Source organism: Chrysochloris asiatica, unplaced genomic scaffold, assembly GCF_000296735.1.
Source record: "Chrysochloris asiatica unplaced genomic scaffold, ChrAsi1.0 scaffold00094, whole genome shotgun sequence".
Taxonomy (NCBI): Eukaryota; Metazoa; Chordata; class Mammalia; order Afrosoricida; family Chrysochloridae; genus Chrysochloris; species Chrysochloris asiatica.
Window position 1 is genome coordinate 10,884,260 of NW_006408612.1, and position 6,348 is coordinate 10,890,607.

At 39.2% G+C, this 6,348-nt stretch overlaps 1 pseudogene; it reads left to right on the forward strand.

The window, feature by feature from the left end:
* LOC102841233 overlaps positions 1 to 5,931 on the forward strand; it is a 19,042-nt pseudogene extending 13,111 nt beyond the window's left edge.
* Positions 5,932 to 6,348: the final 417 nt, after the last annotated feature.

Consider the following 6,348-nt stretch of genomic DNA (forward strand, 5'->3'; position numbering starts at 1 on the left):
CCTATAGAAGGTCTCTATGGGTCGGAATCGATTTGACAGCACTTAACAACAATAAATGCAAGTGACTCAAAACATTTATAATGTTTCAATGTCAGAATTTACCTTTTCAACATAAACTCATAACAATCAAAGGCAATTTGAACTTTGAAATACCATGAAGTTGTTGCTAAATTCATGTTATCTATTAATATACAAAATAATAGCTAATATCATTAGTTATTCTGGAAATTCTAGTTGCATCATAGCTATGTGTTATAAGAACAGCTAATGGATGCAGACTTGTGAATTGCTGAACCCAAGTACAAGATAGGGCTTGTGCTGTTCAAACTTAAGCTTTGGATCAAAGAACAACTTCAAAATTTAATTTTTTTCTGTGATAAGATAGTGATTATTTAAAATCAGGAAATACAGATAATTATCAAAAAGATTTTTAAAAGTCACCTGATAGTGAGCATTTAGATCATTTCTTCTAATCACCATTTCTCTTTATCCACAACGCAATCAATTTGTCTACACATCTTTTTCCAAAACCACTGGAGCCAGATCATCTTTAAAATTCAAAATTTTTAATGTTTTAGAATGGCTTTTGAAGCATAGATTATATATCATAGAATGTCTCTTGAAGGATCTGGAGCAACAGCTTGTAACACATTCTCATTTAATATTTCTGCAGCAAAACATGAATTTCATACTATGAGAGCGTAAGTGAAGGTTATAAGTAGCCTAAAGTATGCCAGTTTAAGCCAGAGTTTGCATTAAATAAGTTCTCCATAAACTTGGGGAAATGGAAAAGGCTCCATCCTCAAATTTACTTGGACGAGCAAGCTAAAACAATCTTGAAGAAGAATAAAATCAAAGCAAATTGCTAAAACAATCTTGAAGAAGAATAAAGTCAGAGAACTTACACTTTCTGATTTCAAACATATTATAAAGTCACAATAAATATCTATGGTCAACTGATTGTCAACAAGTATGCTAACTAAGACCATTCAATGGGGAGAGAAGAATCTCATATGTAAAGGTGCTAGGAAAAGTAGATTTTCACATGCTGAAGAATGAATCAGACTCGCCTCCTCACACTATACACACACAAAAATGCAAACTGGATCAAGTACCAAAACATGAAAACTAAAATCAAGAGCTGCTTGTAAAAGTTCAAGATGGCTGCTTCACAGTCTGCTGTTTTTCTTTTCTTTCACTGCTCCTATTCAGTTTTCTCTTCCAGTCGGCACTCAATCCACCTCTCCATCCTATCCTCTGATGTTCAGGGTTCCAGGATCACCATCTATCTGTAACTGTTTCACTCTAGCTTCCATGTCTTTGTTGCAGAGCAGATTTTATTAAAAATAATTTTATTACATGTGATTTAAAGGTGTTATTGCTGTCTTTATAGGACAAAGACAGTTAAAAGTGGGAAAGGAAGTAGATGGATGATGTAATTACAAGTGTATGAATCTTAAAGCCAGAACCTCACAGCAGAAGTAGGAACACCAGATATTTGAAATCAATATTTAGGTTCTAGTACCAGTTCTTATAACAACACTGTTTCACTGTCGAAAAAGTCTCTGTACCTCAATTTTCTAAATTTTAAAAGAAAAGTATGGGAACTGTTAGTTTTCAAAATTTCCTAGCTCTCTATGCTTTATTCAAAAGTAGTATTCAGTTTCCTGGTATGGCACTGCAGTATAAGCACTGGATGGCTAACCTCAAGGTCGGCAGTTCAAACTCACTAGCCACTCCTTGTAAACACTATACAGGGTTGCTATGAGTCAATGACATTTAACAAGTTTTATACGGTAGAATGTACAGAGGAAGGATGGGGCAAAGTGTTGCATCCTTCTTTCATCAGAGTGTTTCTGTTTTAAATAATGAGTTTTCTTTAGGGAAAGTCTGCGTTTAAACAAAAACTTATAAATAAACTATATGTGAAAATATGAGATCTCGCTCAACTCCCACATTTTATAGTTGAGCAAATCTTGCCCCGTCTGTGTCCTTCCCTCTCCTTTTCACTGCCTGTGTCATCAGCACATTTACCCTCATGCAAGCCCTTTCCCTACTAAGTCGCCCGCTCCAACCTGTCATCCTCCCATGATGTTCTGTTTTTAAGCTAGACCTTACTTTATGGGAATGTTATTGTTGTTAAGTGCCACTGAGTCAGTTCCAACTCATAGTGACCCTGTATAGGGTTTCCAAGGAGCAGCTGGTGGGTTTGAATTATCAACCTAGTGGTTTGAAGTCCAGTGCTGATCCTACAGTCGTTGTTGTTGTTGTTAACAGTGCCACATGAAATTGTTATTGTTATGATAAAGATTACTGAGTGAAAATTCAGAGAAGAAAATTTGATTCTAAAGTCTTACCCGTATTATAATATTTTAAAAAGAATGTGATGATGAGAGCGAATAAGCAAATAAAATACTCTAAAAAGTATGCATATTGTATGCAACCACCCTACTGAAAAATAAATGGTAGCTTGTTTCCCAAACTAGGGGTTTACATCTCAGAAGTATTTCACTCAATAGTATTAAATTTTTAAAGAGAATGCAAGATTTCATAATATTCCAGGACTTCTTAAAGATCTATCTCTGTTCCTTCTAAAACACACAAGTAATTGCCAAGCTAACTGATTTCACATTTTTACTTTAATTAAATAAAACAAGTTTATTCTTTCAGATCTTTATCATGATATATATCCTAACCAAAACTGCAGATACCCAAAGTCATAAAAGTATATCTTATATGAGCATACATCTTATATAACTGCCTATAATCCTTTCTAGGGATAAGAAATGGCTATACACATGGACCTCACCAGATAGAAGCCACAGAAATCAAATTGACTACATCTGTGGGAAGAGTCTTCCAGAGTTATCTAGAGAAGCAGCGACACCAGAGATGGGGACATGGAGAAAGGGAGCAGCTGAGGACTCTAAATTCATGGGAAGTGAGGGAGTAAGAGATGGTGACCAGGAGGCAGACTTGCAGAATGTGCCCTTCGGTAGTGTAAATTATTATATATGCCTGAGCATTTGAAAAAATAAAATAAAAGCTAAGGTGAATAATAGAAACACAGGTAACTGATGGTACATGGATGGGATTATAATCATTGTAATGAAACAAAGTGTATTATTTGTTGAATGTAAAACTGATGATCTGCCCAGTAAATTTATACTCAATCCACAATAAAAACCTTAAATTAAAAAAAAAGAAAAGAAAGAAAGAGGCTGACTGTGAAACAGACCATCCATCAATTGCTCATATGCAAGTTCAGGTTGAAGCTAAAGAAAATTAAATTAAGTCCACAAGAGCCAAAATTTGACCTTGAACACATCCCACCTGAATTTAGAAGTCATCTCAAGAATAGGTTTGATTAATTAGACACTAATGACCAAAGACCAGAAGTTGTGGGGTGGCATCAAGCACTTCATAAAGGAAGAAAGCAAAAGGTCATTAAGAAAACAAGAAAAATCAGCACGGCGTGGCGGTCAAGGTGCAGACAACCAAGCAAGGTGACCCTCATGAGTTAAGAAACATATTTCTACTGATTTGGATGGGCTATATTTCCTATTGGCTAAAAAAAAAAAAAGAAAAAACTAAAAACAGTGGTGTTCACTAGGATTCTGCTGTTTTCCCCAAGTTCATGAAATTGGAGTGCAGCAAATGATTTCTTATGTGTTAGACTGTGCTAGCTAGAATTCTACAACCAGTTGTCAAGTATGCCAATACTGAGGTAGATGGAGAACATTACATGACCCCGGAAGACTTCATTCAGCGCTATCTTGGACTGTAAAATGACCCAAACAGCAATCCAAAGCTGTGCAACTCTTGGCAGGAGTAGTTGATCAAACCAAGGATGGGTTGATCTCCTATCAAGAGTTTCTGGCATTTGAACTGTTTTGTGCGCTCCCGATTCCATGCTAATTAATAGTGGCTTTTCAATTGTTTGACAAGAGCGGAAACTGAGAGGTACCATTTGAAAATGTCAAAGAAATTTTTGGACAGACTATTACTCATCATCATAACCCTTTTAAGACTGGGAATTATACAACTGCATTTTGGACACAACTGGAATAAGCATTTTAATTATACTGAATTCACAGTTTCTCCAGGAACTACAATTAGAACATGCAAGACAAGCCTTTGCACTAAAAGATGAGAGCAAAAGTGACAGGGTTTCTGGGTTGGATTTTAGTGACATCATGGTTATCACTCGGTCTCACATGCTTACACCTTTTGTGGAGAACTTAGTTTCAAACCTGGAAGAAGTATCTCACACCAGGTTAGCTTCTCCTATTTTAATGCATTTAACTCCTAACTGAGTAACACAGAGCTTTTTCTAAGATATAGAGCACTCTAGCTGACATAAGAAAAGATGTCAATGTCACAAAGGAGGAATTTGCTCAAAGTGCTATGGACAAATCATCCCTCTGGAAACTGACATCGTATACCAGCTTGCAGGGAGTCCTGGTATGGTACTGTGGGTTAATGTGCTAGACTGCAAAGTAGGTTTGAACACAAAGGTCGGAGGTTCAAGCTTACCAGCTGCTCCTCAGAAACCCTATACAGGATCACTGTGGGTTCGAACCAATTCAACAGCAATTAACAGCAACAACAACCAGCATACAGACTTATATAATGCTACAGGGCATTTGACTTTGACAGATATTAAATAGCCACACTGGCTGAAGGTGCCTTACCTTATTACCTGGCAGAATGTCAGAGACAGCAATCTCACCGGGCAGGCAGGTCTGTCTTGCTCCAGATGGCAGAGTCTGCTTACAGAATCACTCTGAACTCAGTTGCTGGAGTTACTGCAGTGTATCCAATAGATCTGGTGAAGACCTTCAGGCAACATCAGGATGGCACTGGCTCTGTTGTGGGGAAGCTGATGTGCAGAAACAGCTTTGACTGTTTGAAGAAAGCCTTACTTATGAGGGTTTCTTTGGACTCTACCAAGGTCTCATACCACAACTTATAGTTGTTCCAGAAAAAGGCCATAAAATTGACTGTTAACGATATTGTCAGGGACAAGTTTACTACAAGAGATGAATCTACACCATTTCTTACAGAAATCCTTGCTGGAGGTTATCTCGCTGGAGGCTTCAGGTCATCTTTCCTAATCCATTGGCAATAGTGAAGGTTCGCCTGCAGGTGGCCGGAGAAATAACCACAGGATTCAGTCAGTGCCCTGCATGTCCTCCGAGACCTGGGCCTTTTTGGTCTGTGTAAGGATGCAAAGCCGTTTGAACTGTAGGTCAATGGTTCAAGCTCACCAGCTGCTCCTCGGAAACCCTAATAGGGTCGCTAAGGCTGGAATCGACTCAACGGCACTTAACAATAACAAGGGTGCCAAAGCATGATTCCTCAGAGACATTCCCTTCTCTGCAAACTTGTTTCCTGTTTATGCTCATTGGAAACGACTTCTGGCTGATAGAAACGGACGGACGGGTGGGAGGTTTCAATCTCCATTCAGCTGAAGCCAGGGCAGGTGTGCCTGCTGCTTCTCTGGTGACCCCTGTTGATGTCATTATTGCAAGTGGCTGCCAAGCTGGCAGATGACCTACAGTGCTGTGGCTGTCTCACGGTGATGCTCTGGGAAGAAGGGCGGCCCTCGGCGTTCTGGAAACAAACAGCAGCTCCAAAGTTCCGATCCTTTCCCCAGTTCCGTGCTACCACGGTCACCTATGGACTCTCCAGCGGTGATTTTAGAATGATTTCGGAGGCCTCAAAACCTCAGGATTGAAACCAACACCTAAGTCACGCATCGCAGACCTTCCGCCTGCCAATCCCAAACATATTGGTGGATACAGACTTACCACAGCCAAGTGTGCTGGCATTGGGAACAAGTTTGGCTTTTATCTTCCCAAGTTTAAATCTCCTAGTGTGGATGTCGTTCAGCCAAAGGCGGCAGCGGCAACAGCAGTAGCTCAGTGACTGACGAGAGCCTACTGTTGAGTGTGGCAAGATGGCGCCCAGAAAAAAGGGAGCTCGGAGAGCCGCCCAGTAATGTAGCCAGTCAGTTGCATGGTGTGGGCTGAGCCAGAGTCTATTCTTTCTACTTGACATATACATGCATTTGTATACAATCATTGGCCCAGCAGGGGGAAAAAACACAGGGCAACTTCAAGGTTTAGTCTTATGTGTTGAAATGTTTTTCTAAGCCTTGGTATGAATTTTACTGTTCTGGACTCTGCTTTGCACAGCTTGTACTTACAGTGACTGTACATTATTATGCAGAGACATCTTGGCACCACATCCTAACAAATCACATTTATACAAATGAAATGCAGTTCCGAGTGGCTCAAAATGTACAGAATGTTTTGAAAGTGTTATATTAAGAATGTTGTTGCT